Here is an 18498-nt window from a genome sequence, read left to right on the forward strand (position 1 = left end):
GAAATTGTAAAACTCTTGCAGTTCCTACGCCTTCCCTATTCAACTTATGGAAAAAGTGTAACTGATGTGATGCCAGTTTACACTTTCTTCGTAACTTTAATATGGAAGGCGGTCTGGCGGAAGCTAACTTGTTAAATATGGATTTTTTTTTTTTACACAAACGCATCGCTTCACTTCAGAAGGCCTTTATTAACCCCCCGGAGCCATGTGGAGCACATATTTATGATTGATGGATGTGGATGGAAGCACTTTCTTCAGCTCATACTCATTGATCCCTATCACTGCCATTATAAAGCTCGGATGCGTCAGGATATTTATTAATATTTCTGTGATTAAGTTCATCAGAAAGAAGAAAGTCATATACACCTAGGATGGCTTGAGGGTGAGTAAAGCTTGGGCTAATTTTCATTTCAAAGTGAACTAATCCTTTAAATTTTATGGGAATTCTGCTTACAAAGAAAGGCATTGGACCCACTGAAGAGGTCAACCATTTGTGGTAGGAGAAGAGAGGGCAGGTCAGAGCTGCCCCATCAGTGTTGGTTAAAGTTAGGCTTACTTTTAAATGTAATGCATTACAATATTGCGTTACTCCCGAAAAAAGCTGTAGTTACGTTTTCTGGAAAGTAATGAATTGTTACTTTTGCGTTACTTTTTCTCATCTGAGCTAGGCTTGCTTGCTTGTTTTTTAAAAGAAGAGGCTCTGTTCTTTCTTTTTGATATACTGTATATTCAGAGGGCCATGAAGGTTTTGTGAAAATGGCTGGCAACTTAAAAAAAAAAAAAAAAAAAAAACACTGGCGGGGAAAGAGTTAACATGCATATGTTAATCAAGGAGGTGTGCTCTTAACAACTCATGTCTGTCAAAATGCTGTCAAGAAAAACAGCCTGACATTGTTTTGTCCATGGATGTAGACAAACTGCAGTTCCAAAAACTGTGCATCCCAGGGTGCGAACTACGGGGGAGCTAGGGGGAGCTCAGCTCCCCTTAATAAGACATGGGCTATCCTGAAAACATGATTTGTGAAATTTTGGGGGGTCTCAAAAAATACTGACAATGTGTTATTTTGATGTAGTTTTGTGTAATGTGATCATCGTGGATTATTATGTGTAAGTAGGCTCGCCCAAAGTACACGGTATAGTTTGAACACTGGTGCATACCATTCCAAAAGATCATATTGCATGTTGCATTGATGTTTATTTTTAATGGCTCAAACATATACGGCTCTATTACAGCGCCGGTCATCCCTTTTATTTGCGTTTCTGAATGGCCCTTGAATGAAATATTTGTACATGATAGAGAGTAAAAGAGCCCTGCCAGGGGCATTGCTAGGCCCTAAATTTTTACTCAGAGCAAAGGACTCCTTATGCTTTTGAATCGCTCTCGCGTTACTTTGATGTCACACACTGACCAGTCTGCGCAGCGCAGATGCATCTCAAACAAGCCTATGCGTCTTCTTCAGTCCACAGCAGTGCAGCGTCAGTGTCAGAAGGTGTGTGATGTGTAACAAGGTGTGTGTTTATCAATAGATTGTTATGATATCTGCATCTGTGCAGTTCTTTGTCATAAATGCCGTTACAAAATGGGATGCGGGAGCAATACAAGACGGTTTATCACTGCTTTAATCCCTCAACTACAGTTGTTTTCCTCCAGCGAAAATTAAACATGAGGACATAGGCTACTTTAGAAAATGTTGTTTTCATTTGAATTTTACATTTGATTAACATCATGCACAGAAATTATTAAAGACACAATCACACTGTAGAAATGGTTTGTGGGTTTAACTCAAAAGTAAGTAGCTTAACCTGGTTGCTTTAAAATTTTGAATTCATTAAAACTAAATATCTGAGACGATACAAATTAAGAGTTTAGTTTATTCAACAGAAACTCAAAATATTGTTACCTGAACAATGTGAATCTAAGCTAATTTGACAACAGATTTGTGAAAAGTTGTGATAACAAAACATGAAATTATATATATATATATACCCCTACCCTATATATATATATATATATATATATATACCCCTACCCTTAAACCTACCCATACCACCAGAGCTTTCCCTAACCTTACCCATATCCCACCTCAATAGCAGCATATATATATATATATATATATATATATATATTTTTTTTTTTTTTTTTTTTTTTACAGTGCAGTGACAAGCAGCGCTCAGTCAATGCCTCATTTAAACTGCTTATCAGAATAAAATGACAGAGACAGAAATGCCATGTGAAGTTATTTTGACACATTTTATTAGCCTTAGTGCAAAGGGATTTGTGGTTTTTGATGTAACTTTGAATTATAGAAGTGGGGAATTGAGAGATTCATGTGCTGTTACTTTTTTTATAGAAACAATTGTTTTTTTTTTTTTGTCTGTATTCTAAATGAATAATAATGAATATGATCTGGTTAGTTAAAAGGATTTCAAATAAAATAACTCTTCAGTGGTTTGACTTGATAGGTAGTGTAGAACTTATTACTTTTTTTTTTTTTTTTAATTCATACCCTTATTGGGGGCTGAGCCCCGCTAATATTAAAATCATAGAATCACCCCTGGCCTGGACCCTGCAACCTTTGAGGAAAAACAGAGGCCTGTTTCCTTATCCTCTTCCACCTAAATGGTAAAAATATGGGCAAATTAGGCAAAACTACTGCAGACAGATTCAGCAAAGGCTTGGAACAAGAGAACAAGAACCAATCCTATACCAGGGGAAACCGGCAGTGGCCGCAACCAAGAGGAGATTGAGTGTTGGGTGGAATGGCTCACCAGAGCCATATCATCTCAGGCATACATGGTCATTAGCTAAATATATCTTAAAGGATTATTTCACTTTCAAATGATAATTACCCCAAGCTTTACTCATCCAAGCCATCCTAGGTGTATATGACTTTCTTCTTTCTGATGAACACAATCAGGAGAAATATTAATAAATATCCTAAACACATCTGAGCTTTATAATGGCAGTAAGTGAGACCAAGTATTATGCTCAAGAAAGTGCTTCCATCCAATGTTCCCTCTAATATTTTTTCTCACTGAGCAAAACTTTTCTCTGTTGAGCTGCACATTTTGGCCACCTGAGCAAAAACATACTTTATATCAGACCTGTACAATGAACGTAAACGCACAAACAAAAATAGTTTTATCATGCAACTGTAACATTTAACTTGAATGTGCCGTTTCTATTTTATTTGACCCTTGATGTAACTTAGTGATTTATTAAATAATATGTTTGAAAACAAGCAGTTCAGTCACTAAATTATGCACATTTTAGGTTACTTGAGATTTTTCACATTGCTGTATTAACTGTACCAGTCTTTACCAAGAAATTCTATTATAAAATCATTTCTGTCCTCCTGCAGGACAGTTCAGTTCTTTATAATAATATAATTATTGTGCAGTTACAATGATGGTTTGGGATAACCATAATGTGTTTTTGTACAGTCAATTATTAGCAACAGACAGTGTTAAACCATCAAAAATTACATGTTTATTGCTTATGAATTTCCCAGATTTTATATACCAGGAGGTTAAGATTTTTCATGACAAGGAGCCCTAAACAATCCTCTTGTGAGATCAATTTTTTATTAGGCTTACATTATAATATAATAACATATAATATTTAAGTATTTAAACTGATATACAGTATTATATCAGTTTAAATGCTTCCATTTGTGGTCCCACTTTACACTAAGTGGCCTTTAACTACTATGTACTTACATTTAAATTAATCATTTGATACAATGCACTTGTTGCGTACATACATGTTTCTACATTGTACTTATATTTTAAAAACACCTGCATGCAATTAGATCTGTAATTAATTTCTGTAATTAGCCTTACATTTATAATAAACACTGTTGACCCATCCCTTACACCTTACCCCTACCCTTAAACCTACCCATACCACCAGAGCTTTCCCTAACCTTACCCATATCCCACCTCAATAGCAGCAAAAGTGTTTTGCAATTCAATATGAACCCAATAAGTACATTGTACTTATTTTTTGATGCACGTACATAGTAGTTAAGGCCACTTAATATAAAGTGGGACCCCATTTGTTTTAATATATTATATAGTGAAAACAAACTGAAGCATTTAAACAGATCTGATAGCTAAATATTTTTAAGAAAAGTGAGCGTTAACTCTTTTATAGTTATCTAAACATCCCTGAAACCCACAGCACCACCACACACAAAAATATATTTAAACTGAGGTATATCACTGATGTATTTTGAGTTTGCAAGCTACACCTGTGCTGGGTGTGTGATTGTAAATGTCTCAGAGTTTTGTTAGCATTCTGTGCCCATCATACCGTTATTTCCACCACTTTTCATTAAAACATGACGTTTTATTTCACATTTCTTTTCGTTTCGCGTTGCCTCTCGTGTTGAGGTATTTAGTCCGCCAAACATTACAGTATTCTTACCGCGACTGATTTGGCTCAGGGCCAGCCAGCTCACACGCGCTCAATCGTTCTCTTTCTATGAAACCTGTAAACCGCATTCACCGGTTCCAACTCTATAGCGACAATAACTCTATAGCGGTTGTCCAGAGCACTGCAATTATTTCTCATTTAAAGGTGCCCTCGAATCAAAAATTGAATTTTCCTTAGCATAGTTGAATAACAAGAGTTCAGTACATGGAAAAGACATGCACTGAGTTTCAAACCCCATTGTTCTCTGTTTAAAATACATCCGGAGAACGGCAATTAACATAACACCGACTTTACGTAACAGTGGGGACTCCGCCCCCAATATTTGCATATGCCATGCGCACGGAACGCCCAGCAATCATCGGAAGTTCTGCAAGCAGAGTAGAAACAAGCCAAGGAATAACAGCGAAAATGGCAGATCATGCCAGGCTTGAAGGGGATGTGAAAACTTTTCATCCCTCCAGAAAAAAACTATCTGATGTTTATCATCCATCAACAATAACTCAAAGTTGCGTGTCTGCCCACACCACGGACAGCTCCCTGGGACAATATCGGCCTCAGCGTGACACTGGGGTTAATAAATATTCCCGGCAGTAAGTAGTGCTTCTGGCTGTAAAACTATTTCTGTTAAATGAAGCTTAGTGATAACAACATTAACGACCATGTACCCAGTTGTTTAAAAATGCTAACAGTAACAAATAGCAAAGTCCATAATTAACTGTCTTTGTTAAGTTATTGCCAATTCTCTTTTGTAAAATAACTATATTTAACCAACAACACATTACACCGCTTATGTTAGTTTATTTGCTGCTACAGATACACCTTCTACTAACTTTCTACACCGCCTTCATTTGACGTATTCAAATATTTTTATTTTTGAGAACTTACGATGCGTAACCTGTGGAAAAATATTTATAGGAAAGTTTTTGTTACTGCTAAATCGCATCGCATGAGTAGTAAACAGTTTTTTTGGAATGTCTTCTACTTTTTTGGTTGGCTAAATAAATCAAATTTAAAATCATATCGTAAGTCAATATATTAGAAACAAATTTTCGTTCGTTGTTTAATATTGCAAAGGAAGGCTATCATTGTAAAACCATACAGGACACATTATTACAATTATTTTTTTTTACAATGTAGCAAATACTGTAAGTTATAGTGTAAAGTTAACCTATATGCTTTTGAACTGTGAGAGAAAATAAAGCATTACACTCAGAAACGTTCTTTGGTTGTTCCTCTACATCTGTCTTCGTCAAGTCAAACATGAATACCAAAACTCTCCATCGTTCACGAAGTACAGATTTGTTCGCTATCAGTGTGAGCTGGAAGGAGCCGAACAGTGAAACAGCCAATCAGAGCGGAGCACCATATTACTATTCATGATTCCAAATAAGGAAAAACAGACCTTTTCATTCTAGGATGTGGATGGAGGCACTGGACAATTCTAAAAAAGCCACATCAGTAGATATCAGGGAACAATTTAAAATGTTTTTTCATACTCGTTTAAAATACTACAATCATTTTCATGTCTGTTCTCTGCGCGGCATTATATTTTCAGCGCGGCCGCGCACGCGCGCAGCTTAGAGGGAACACTCACTATCCATCCATCATAAACGCCACACGGCCTTATAAAGCTCAGATGTGTTTGTTTAAAAAAAATAGCCATAATTAACAAGTTATAAAGTAAAATAACAGGATGTTTATTAATATATCTCAGATTTTGTTTGAATAGGGAAGGCATCAGAAAGAATTACACTTTCTTCGAAAGTCATATACACCTAGCTTCATACTCGATCTCACTCACTGCCATTATAAAGCTGAGTAAATTAATATATCTCAGCTTCATATACACCTAGTAAATTGTAAATCATTTAAGAATATGCCAGCCCACTAGAGTTTTGAGCTATATGGAATACAGAGGAATCTTAAATTTTGTTTTTATCTATTTATTTATTTATTTATTTATATTTTTAAGCTTGTATTTTAATGTATTATTGATGTATTTGTCTGTCTTGTATGTGGTGGTAAACTTTCATGCTTCAGAACAAATTGCCCGAAAGGGGGACAATAAAAGGGTACTAAACTAAACTAAGGGTACGTTTACACGACAATGATATGCTTAAAATTGGAGAGGTTTTTCCTTCGCGTTTTCCGCGTACAGATGAAACCATTGTCAAAATGATCCCAATTCACACAAATCCATAAAAACGACTAAAAACGCTGTATTCTGCTGGCAGGCAATTAGTTGGCGATGAAACACTATAGTAATACGCATGTGCATGACGTCATCGTTTTCACAGATTTGCGTTTTTGTTGTTTACACAGGAGACCTTTTAAAAACCTGGCACTTTGAAACCAGTTTTCAAAAGTTTGCATTTTCAGGCACCCAAAACGTTGTCATGTAAATGAACAGTCAAAGCGCATTAAAAGTTTCATGTTTTTAGTTGAAAACAGTGTCGTGTAAACAGCCCCTTAAGACACTTAACAGACACATAACTAGAGACAACTAGTAAACATGAATTCTGTGTATGTCTTAACAGTAACAAGTCTCCGAAGGAGAGCAGACAGAAACAAAGTGGGGGGAAGTGGGGCACTAAAACTATGCATGAGATATAAAATATGTTTAAAATGAGGTGAAATATGGGCAGCATCACAGCAAGAGACTTCCAAGGATGCACCACACTTCTGTTTATTTGTAATTTACTAAACACTGTTACTAATAATATGAGCAGGGGAGGCTCTGGAAAAAATAAAAAGTGTGTCATAACAGCTACGGTAAGCCTAAAAAAATAAAATAAACTTAAATTTTATTACTACAAGCTCGAGTTGAATACCAGTTATAGTATGTAACAGCACTTCTCAAAGTCCGGACTCCGGTCCAGATCCGGACCCGGAGGGAATTCAATCCGGACACGCCTCCATTTCGTATTTCAACAGCAGTAATTGTGTGTAAGGGATTAAAAATCTGGATTTCCTACTTTGATAAACGCATGTCAAAATCATTTGTTTAGTGTTTTATGTCTTTTTGGAGATGGTCCGAAATTAAAGCGAAGGCGAGATATTTAAAGTTTTCCTCCGTGATTCAGTTGCCATGACACCCAGTGAGCATATACTTTTGATGTAATTGGACACAAGTCGCGCGACGCAGCGTTTGAATGGGTGTGGAGCAGTGGTTCTCAACCTGCGGTCCGTCACAAATGTAAATGCGGGCCGCGATATGCCGACCACAATAATAATAATAATAATAATAATAATAATAATAATAATAATAAAAAATAGCATACAATTTATTTTTGTTTTAAAATTTAAATTAAAGTGAATTAAATAAATATAAATGAGCTATAATGCTTGTCATATAAAATAATTTTGGTGAGCATTTATTATTTTCAGACATCAGGCAATGTAGGCTAATGACGCAATCACTCAGTTAACGAAACAAACACAAGTGCGCGCTTAGGAAGAATTCAAACAGTAGCCATTAATTTTGTAAATTTAAGCCTCAAAATGGTCAAATTTGTTATTAAAGGAGAAAAGCTAAATGTGGAAGATAAAATGAAGGAACACATGCAAACAAGAAGAGTCGCAGCATCAGCAGTAAAGGTAAGAAGAATGGAAGAATCAGTTTGCTGTTAATGAGCGAGATGGGCAGCCTTCCTGTTTGCTCTGTAGTAAAGTAGGCCTACTTGACAAGCAAAACCTACAATTTCAAAAGACTGAACTGTGAATTCGATGTGTTTGTTTGATGTATTTTAAATCAGTAAAAATAACCGCATCAGCGCACCCGCGGCTGGAATGAGCCCAACTCTGCGCGCTCGCGGATCCGATGCTGCGCGAGGGATTGCGACATGACAGAATGCTTGATATCGTCAGAGATTGTAATTAGCCTACAGTGCGCTCAGTGTTGTTTGTAAAAAGAGCTGAGTAACATTTGCTTATTAAGGCGTTTATGTGATTGTTTGGTGACTATTGCGATGCTGTTGAAGAGTCATACAGAATTAAATAGCAACTTAAACTGATGTATATACAGTTTGTGTGTTCATTGAGCATTACTGATTATTATTGTAAAGCTAATGTCAGTAAGTTCGTTTTTATTTGTTATTTATTGTGTGCAACATCTTGGTATAATAATAGTAGGCTATTATCTGCTAATACCATAACATTAAATCTGATTGGTTTGCATTGGTGATGTCATATGTAAATTATATGCGGACCGTGAGACTTGCACTTGGACCATTGTGCGGCCCACTGGGAAAAAAGTTTGAGAACCACTGGTATATAATATACTGAATGAGATTTAATTTCTTCACTTTTATAAACAGGCAAAGATTTTTTGGGCAAAAATCTGAAGGAAGCTTCTGCATAGTCAACAACAGTTTTTTCACATCACAACATACACTTCACATCACAAAACTATGGAAATACTGTATATTTCTCTCCACAATAATGTTTGAAAAATGAAAATAAAGTATGACAGGGACTCAGAAACATGGGAGAGTAGAATTCAATTGCAGACTTGGATATAATAAGGAAACAGGAACAGAACAGACCAACAAACTAGAAGTCCATATAACGAAACAAGAGCACAGCACCATTACAAAAGTTACATTTATAAGTAATCCAAACTACAAGTTTACTGTGGTTAAATGTTTACCAAGCCACACAAAACACTTGTTTGTGCTGCCACCATGAAATAATCTTGCCATTTCTTGTTGACATTATGGACTTTAAAATCATACAAAACAAATCACAACTTATGTTTAGAGCTGTCTAGTGACTCATGAAATTAATCTGTGAACCAGAAGTCTTGAGCATCCTCCTTGGAAGAATACGCAAAGCATAATGGGTAATTTTGGTCTCTGTGAAAACCTTGAAAAATAATCAATAATGATACTGTACTTCAGGGGTTTTCAACCTGTGGGGCGTTTGCCTGGAAAATCCAGCCTCACCACTGTACCAGCGGATGAGTCTGGTCGGCCATTGAATCAATTCGATTTCTAGGGCGGAGCAAATCCGAACAAACAGGAAGCGGAGTAAACCAATCAGAGAAGGGCGGATATGACGTTTGCAAAGCGACAAGAGAGTCAACAGCGAAAAGTAAATAATTAATGTGTTTTTGGTCATTTAAAACTGAATTCACGGCTGAATAGAACAAACTCTCGGGTCTCGCGTGCGCAATCTTTGTTGATATTGAAGGGACTTTCGCCAGACTAGAGTGATGCTGTTTGTGTCACTGAAATAAACGAATCTGATTGCACGGTACGGTTTGGAGTTGACTCGAATCGCGACGGAGGGCAGACTGACCAGACTGATATATCTTGTAGAAGATATATCAGTCTGGCCTTGCTAGGCAAGTGGGGCGTGCCCCCCTGTTCAAAAGTGAAAGTGAAATTCTCGAGTGATACAGCTGTAAAAGTGAGATTTTACTAGCAAATCTTTAGTCATCCACTAGAGGGGGCAATTTGACTATTGTCCCAGCTGATCGTTGGCTATGGTTACAGCAGGTTTGGCGCAACTTAATTTGAGCAAAAACAACTAAAAACAAAATGGACTGGTGGCTTGTAAATTCAAGAATACCAGAGATGATCAAAACTAAGGTTAAATTGAACGAAAAACAAGTTCAGTCGTCACTCTAAAGTCGGTAAGCTGTTCATATTTTTAATGTTTCAGTTTTTAACTAACCCTGTCTACACCGGACTCGATCAGCGTGATAAATCCCTGACAGTAAACTGATGCCTCGTTCTACCGGTATATTCCAAAGTGCCTGCGTTTCTTTTGACACAAAGGACAAATTGATTTGCAACTTGGTCAATTTGTTGCGTCCAGTGCATATACATCCTCAAGCTGTTGCGGCAAGGCGCGACGTGACAACGGTCGCGTCCAGGGTATAGAAACGGGTTTTGCACACTGTATTCAGGCATGTTACGGCTGGAACACACCAAGTCGACGCCATCGAACTAGTGGTGACAAAGCAGACTGCGGGGTTGGCTCACTTCTGCAGTGTCTGGGTCCAAAGTTGCCATGACACACCAAACCAACGCTCAACACCCAACGGCCAAGCAGCACGTCATTCTGCGCCTGCGCAAGATGAAATGCCTTTCCGTACCAGCAGGTGGCAGTAGCTGAATGGCCAATCAGAATGATCAGATGGCCCAACGGACCGATGAGCTCCGACGCCGATTCAACATTTCGAATCGGCCGAAAAAAGCAGATGAGGACCAACTTCAGCCAACTTTGCGCGAGTTAAATTAGATAAACGTAGGGGGTGCATGACCAAAAAGGTTGAAAACCCCTGGGGGGTATTCCAGAAAGCAGGTTATGTGACATACCTGGGTATGTTTAAGAGTAAGTAACCCCAACTTTCGGTTCCAAAAACGGAGGTAACTTTCAGGGTATGTAAGTAGCCATAGCAACTTGCTCTCTGAACATAACCTGCTCCAGAGCGGATGACTTCTCTAACTTCTATAATAAAATACATAGGTGATATCTTATTAAATAATTAGCATCAAACAAACATTATAAAGATTAAAAAATGATTGCACAACCACCTAATAGGTGGCGTTGTGCACCAAGTAGGTTATGTAAATCGCCATTAAACAAAAGGAGGAGGAAGTAGATTGGCACGCTTTTATTTAGAGTCTGTTTCCATGGTGAATCATTGATTTGTCGCTCGGTTGAGAATGTCTGGTGTGTTAACCGGGATCATACTCTGGGTTGACTGAACTTACTCCCGGACACGTTTTATGGGACCAGCATACCTCGAGTAAGCAAGGTTTGGGTTAATCAACTGAGAGTTTAGGGTATATGTGACGGTAGATTAACCTTGCTTTCTGGAATACACCCCTGCCCTACTGGGAGAATAAAAAATACAAATAATTATGTTACAATACATTCTCCCAATTAATACAAACCCTGACTATTAGTGTGGCACGTGCGTGTCGAGCAAACCACCTTTTCTATTTCGATTAGGATGCTGCTTTCGAGTTTACAGTAGCTGACTTTGTAGATAGTGGTAGGGTTTGAAACAGACCTTGTCTTATTCTTTCTCAATTAGCTGACCAGAGAATGTCCTTAAGGAACATATATTGAACACAGCAACCATGTCCTCTGTTCCGTTGACATTGACCACTTCCTCAGTAAGTGTGTATATGCATCCAAGCTGGGAAACTTCACGATTGTCTGGCTAGAGTGTGTGCGTGTGTTGTGATAGCGGTCAGATAATGTCACAGTGTGACAGAAGTGAGAGTGTTAGAGACAGAGAGGAAATGAGAATAAGGCCTCAGTCTTCTGTTCTTTACTCCAAAGCTCACAAGGGAACACTCATTCTCACACACACACACACACACACACACACACACAAACAGCATGTGACTGGATGACCATGTGCTAGTCACACTGAACATGTGTGTTTTCTCTTGCAGTGACATTGCATAAATCACTGAAAACTATAGGTGATACTGTCACTTAAAGGATTAGTTTACTTTAAAATGAAAATTACCCCAAGCTTTAATCACCCTCAAGCCATCCTAGGTGTATATGAATTTCTTCTTTCTGATGAACAGAATTGGAGTTATATTAATAAATATCCTGACGCGTCCCAGCTATATAATGGCAGTGAACAGGAAACAATGAGTATGAAGCTCAAGAAAGTGCATCCATCCATCATAAACATACTCCATACGGCTCTGGGGTTAATAAAGGCCTTCTGAAGTGAAGCAATGCATGTGTGTAAGAAAATATCCTTATTTAACAAGTTGTAAAGTAAAATATCTAGCTTCTGCCAGACCACCTTCTATATTCAACTTAGGAAGAAAGCGTAACTGACATCGCATCAGTTACCCTTTTTTTCGTAAGTTGAATAAGGAAGGCGGTCTGGCAGAAGAAAAACAGCACAATTTAATGAAGTTTATGCTTAAAACAAGAAATAATGGTAACACTTTATTTTACAGTACCATAGTTACACGTTACTACTTACTATAGTAAAAACAGTAAATTATGCATAATTACAAGTAACTAACCCTAAACCAAACCCTAACCCTAACTGTAACTCTATAGTAAGTACATGTAGTTAATTAATAGTACTCAGTACTTATTTGAGTAATTACAATGTAATTACAGAACTGTAAAATAAAGTGCAACCGAAATAACTATTTGCAAATTAGGTTGAAAAATAAACCTTATTTAAGATCTACTGTATTTTATAGATATAGCAACCACATATAAACAAGCACCTGTATAGCAATACCATAACAACCACTCAGAACAGACTCTAATTACTCAAAGTACTTGTTGATTTTTAACATGTTTTCATATGTCAAGCAACTTCATCTGTGGGATTTGCGATTCTTTTGGTAAACATTTGTAATGTGATTATGTTTTAGTTGTATAGCAAATAAAACATGAAACCTTAATAGGTGTACTGCCTATTACGATATGCAATCTTAATAGGCAGTACACCTTTCCTTTGTTTAGGCAAATATTAAATAAACATCATTTATGTGAGGACTGATTGGTAAAATTACTTTAAACCCAACTATATTCTTAAATAATAGTTTATAGTATTAAGTAGTTCACTAGGACTAACTAAAAGCCTTACTGCTAGACAACACATTACCATGAACAATCAATTAAACAACGGTTTGAACAGTGGATCACAACAAAACTAGAATGCTTGTAAACGTAGTCAGATAAGTATATAAAAAGTTGGTGGTTAAATGTAAAACAGAGCATGTGGACAAGCTGCAAGCTGATGCATGTGGCACTGTAGCCAATGGTGTGAGCTGCTGGATGGAAGCAGGTAGTTCAGCAGCCAATCAAAGCAGCGCTTGGCTGGGATGAGAGGAGGAAGTGGCCAATGGGGCACAGGCAGTGCCGGTACATTCCCCAGCTCTTAAGAGGTTAATGAGCAAAGCTGCTCGGCTTCCTGCCAGCACGTCCAGCAGCTCAGAGACGTTCCCACAATGAGTGAAAGCTGTATCATGACAGGACTGAGTCTAATTATACACCCACAGAGAGAGGGAGAAATAGGAGGGGGTCACAAAGGGCGAGCTGAAGTGTGTGAGTCTGTGCGTGTGTGTGTGTGTGGAGCCAAAAGAAAGCAGAGCGAGCTTTAGAGAGAGAGAGAGAGAGAGAGAGAGAGAGAGAGAGAGAGAGAGAGCTCACAGCGGGCGAGACAGAAAAATACAGAAGATACAGCAAAAGAGTGACTAGGTGAGGACAAGATAAGGAAAAAGACATAGTTTACAGCATCATGCTGGATATTCCCGTCTGCTGTGCTATTGCTGCTTTTCCATGATCACTCAGTGTATCTCTCACCATAAAAAGACACCCAACAAGGTAGGACACTTTTGCATGTGTGTGCTCGTGTTGACAAGTGTGATAGAATAAGCGTTATTGAGTGTCTTCAAGACATACGGGAGTGTGTGAGGTATGTTGTGTGGGTGTTGTGTGGATATTTGAGCAATGACAAGACAATGTGTGACTCAAAGTGTGTGTGAGTGTGTTCTTCAAAGTCACCAGCTTTACGTGAAACGTGCAAAGACAGGGTTTGTAATTTACCACATTTAGAGGATAGCGTTGAAACTGTTGAAAAGAGGCAGATAAAGGAAGCTGATAGGGCCCCAGCTGCTCTCAAACAAGGCATGACTGATCAGTATGTTTTGTTTTACAGTTCTGAACAGTCAATGTGAAACATGCAGTTGTTATATTATGAAAGTATTTCCATCTAATCTGACCCTTTAAATGACTATCACTGTTGTATCTACATGCAGTAGGGTTGATTCAGGCATATTTTTCACTTAAAATACAGAACCAACCTTTGTCAGGCATTCAGAAAAAACATCCTGCAAAACATTATTATTATTATTTACAATGTATGTGTAACAGTGGCTATGTTTAACACCTTTTAAAAAAAAAAAAAAAAAAAAACTTGTAAGACTTTTATTGGAGATTATACAAATGCATGGTATAACACGAATGCATATTTTTCATAGTGAATTTTTAATAGTGAAAGGCATGTGTATGTATTATATATCATCAGAAGTGCTAATCAGATGTTTTTTTTTTGTTTTGTTTTTTTATAAAGTATCCTATATATTCATATTGGGATATGTTATATTTTTGAAAATATAACGTAAGTGAGCAATCATAGAAATATGAAATGCAAATTTATAGTCTAAGATCTTCTCTGTCAGTGTACTGTCAGTGATTCTCAGATGGCTACTGCCTCTTTAAGACGTCTATTTTTACAGTAGCATTCACACACGTGTGTGTGTGTGTGTGTGTGTGTGTGTGTGTGTGTGTGTGTGTGTGTGTGTGTGTGTGTGACTGTGAGGTGGAGGCAGAGAGCAGGAGTGAGTCTGTGGGTGTGTGAATAGAGTAATTTTGCTGGTTTGTGCTTCTCTATGACGGACTTAGGCTGAGAAGTGTCTGCTGGTTAGTTAATCTCTCATTCTGCTAGTTAGTTTCCTTGACTCATGACTCACTCACGAAAGCATGCATGTTATTTTAATCAGTGTTTATATATATAAGACTGTATAAAATTTGTTTGAGAGTTAATTTTATTTCAAATTAAGTTTAATTTACTTTTTATAACTAAAGGCTTTAAGCACAAATTTAATGAGGTTTATGCTTAAAAGAAAATAAGAAAAAAAAATTGTCAGTGGAGTAATAAAATATATTTTCTCTAAAAACATGTCTTTTAAAGCAATGATTAAGGAAATATTTCTGGCAGTGCAGAGTATCAGTTCAGTTAGCAGGCTGATGTATGCAAGAATCTTATGCAATTAATCCCATATTTTTATTTGATACTGTAAGTAGCAACACACATTTTCATTTTGAGATAATAGTCTTATTTCATCGTCTTATATAAACTAATGTGATTGTTTTAGAATAGTGACTCATCCTCCATATTGTTTTATTACTTTTTATTTTATTAATTTCACACATTCATTTACTCATCTGTTTACTCATTCAATTATTCATTCATTACTCACACATGCATTAAAAGTCTACCAAATACTCACAGAATATAATAAACATTTGTTTTATGTATGAAACAACAAATAAAGTTATATATGAATGAAATTGTAAATAAAGTACCATATGCTAAACTACCATGTCTTCAGGAGAGAATTCAAAATCACAGTGGACAAGGACAAAATTACATCTAAAAACCAAATTATTTAATCTAGTTCTATCCAATCCATAAGCCAGTCTGTATGTAATCATTTGTTCCAGATGTAGCGATGCACATTATGGTGTTTATCATGTTAACAGGGTGACAGCAGTAAGGCCACAATGGCATCATGTTCCACACAGATATACTAATTTAGGCTAATCAAGACAGGATGGGGTGTGCTTGTGAGTGTGTGTGTGTGTGTGTGTGTGTGTGTGTGTGTGTGTGTGTGTGTGTGTGTGTGTGTGTGTGTGTGTGTGTGTGTGTGTGTGTGTGTTTAAGGCACGTGGTGGCCTCAATGATGAAGATCTACAGAGATCAGGATTTCTGTAAGAGCGTCACTGATCTGATACAGCACATAAGAGCACTGCCCCGTAATCCTGTCTGACCTTAACTTCCAGAGGTTTACCTACTAAATCATTATTCAATAATCTCATAATATTTTCTTTTTTTCCTTGTGTAAGAATGTGTGATATATATGGTGACCGGGAGGGGATATGTTCAGTTCACTTTATTTAGTAGTGGCCATGACATTAACTAACTAACAAACTAACTCGTGGGAACGTGATAAGTCGTGGCCACAAGATCATTTTGTCGAGGTAACGACATCCTTATGTCGTGGCCACGAGATCCTATGTTGAGGGACGACATCTATGACCAAGAGTTAAATGAGTAAATAACCACGCACAACCTGAAATTATTAGAAATGGATAGGCCTAGTGTTGAAGTCAAGACCACCTAATCCGAGACCAAGTCGAGGCCAAGAACAGACTAGCACTCCTCAAATTCATCTGAAAGATCCACATTTACTGCCTGAGAAATGTCATATTTTTAATCAATATTTACCATTAGAATAAAAAGACACTATATAAAGCTGTTACCAATCAATTAAAATCACTAACAACAAAATTCATCTTTACACTGCAGAGGTGTAGAAGTTGCATTACAAATGCATAAATAATGTTGAGATTAATGTTTTAAAAATAAAACTTTGTTTATTGAACATTTGTAAAAAAAAAAAAAAAAAAAAAAAAAAATGAATAAAATAATAGAAAAATTACATTTGCAATTGTGCTCATATTTGTGAAAACAATCCTTTTTCTTGTGATATTGCTTAATTATATCATATGTTATAATATAAATATCAAGATCTTATACAAGTACTTTTTTGCAATCTTATCGTGAATTTTGTGGGCATTTGTATTAATTTTTTTGACATTTTTGAAAAAATCCCTTGTTGATTTCTGACCCGGCACAACAGGAACAAAATAAATGAAATTAGAAATAAGTTACTGATTGCATTTGAAGCAGGAAGTTTTACATCCAGTCAAATTAAATGATGTTAACAAATAAATTAGACAATGCAAAGGCAATTTGTGGCCTTGAACGGTCTTGAAATAAAATCCTGAATCCTTTTAGTCTGAGACCAAGACGAGACTGAATACAAATGCGGCTGAGACCAAGACAAGACCAAGACCTTTAAAAAATGGTCTTAAGACTCGAGTACTACAACACTAGATAGGCCTATAATAATATTTATTTTAAATTAAGAAAAAGTGCTTATATTAATAGAAAAATGAAAAACGATTATATTAACATATTGCCTCTTATATTGATGGTCCCTATAGACAGCATTCGAATTAAGTTTATCAACAAATGTTAAAAGAATATGCCTTATAAAACATTTTTATCTATCCCATCCAACAGTCTTTTAAATCCATTCATATATATATATATATATATATATATATATATATATATATATATATATATATATATATATATATATTACTACTATTAATATTATTATTATTGGTTACATTTTTATTCATTGTTATGTATTTGCTTTATTTTGACCATTAATTTCCTGCATCTCTTTAACTTCCTGTATATTATGTTACTTAAAGTATATATTTAGTAAATACAGTAAATGCCCTGATCATACCAATAAAGTTTTGACTTTATGACTGTATTTTTATAGACTACACCAGTAGACTATGTGATGACTATATATATCATTTTTTTGTAGGCCTATATTATTTTATGTTCTGACACATTTTTTTATCATTTATTGATAAAAACAAACTTCATTGGAATGTTGTCTATAGGCAACATCGTGCGCAATATAATATTCTATAATATAGCATAATATAATAATTTCTTAATTCCGCCCTTATTTTGTCATTCTTAATTAACAAAAAAAAAATGTTATAGGCTTATCCAAAGCCACTGATCTCACAGGTTTGTTTATACATTTAACTCATGGCCACGAGAAAAATATGTCGTTCCCCCAACGACTGTACATCGTGCTGCCATGACATAAGGATGTCATTACCTCAACAAAATTATCTTGTGGGCATGACTTATTATCGCGTTAATATGTCATGACCACAACAAAACTGAACCGGACATGTCATCTCTGGAGGGTGAGATGTCAGAATTACAGAGGGCATTATCTTATCAACTGTAAAATTTCAGTTAAAAAAAAAACAAACAAACAAAAAATTTACATACTAACATGCAAAATCCTAAGGGTGACCTTTAAAGTTACAATTATTAGAGCCTATTAATATTTTTTATTGTATTCATACCATCAGTGAAATCATAAAGCTGGCAAAGTTATTATAATAATTACTAATATTCATTACTAAAATCAGGTACATGTAAGATAAATGTACGTTTAAAGGATTACTCCACTTTTAAATAAACTTTTGCTGATAATTTACTCACCCCATGTCATCCAAGATGTCCATGTCTTTCTTTCTTCAGTTGAAAAGAAATGAAGGTTTTTGATGTAAACATTCTAGAATTTTTCTCCATATCATTCATTTCAATGGGCACCAAATGGTTGAAGGTCCAAATGGCAGTTTCAGTGCAGCTTCAAAGGGCT

General features: G+C 36.2%; 1 protein-coding gene across 1 annotated transcript in view; it reads left to right on the forward strand.

Moving 5' to 3' along the window:
* Positions 1 to 13346: 13346 nt before the first annotated feature.
* zmp:0000000926 (ataxin-1-like) overlaps positions 13347 to 18498 on the forward strand; it is a 52177-nt gene continuing 47025 nt past the window's right edge. Inside the window, exon 1 of the mRNA XM_048167569.1 lies at positions 13347 to 13768. The gene's annotated coding sequence lies outside the window, so the exon portion shown is untranslated. The remainder of the gene's footprint in view (positions 13769 to 18498) is intronic.

This window comes from Megalobrama amblycephala, linkage group LG18 (genome assembly GCF_018812025.1).
Source record: "Megalobrama amblycephala isolate DHTTF-2021 linkage group LG18, ASM1881202v1, whole genome shotgun sequence".
Taxonomy (NCBI): Eukaryota; Metazoa; Chordata; class Actinopteri; order Cypriniformes; family Xenocyprididae; genus Megalobrama; species Megalobrama amblycephala.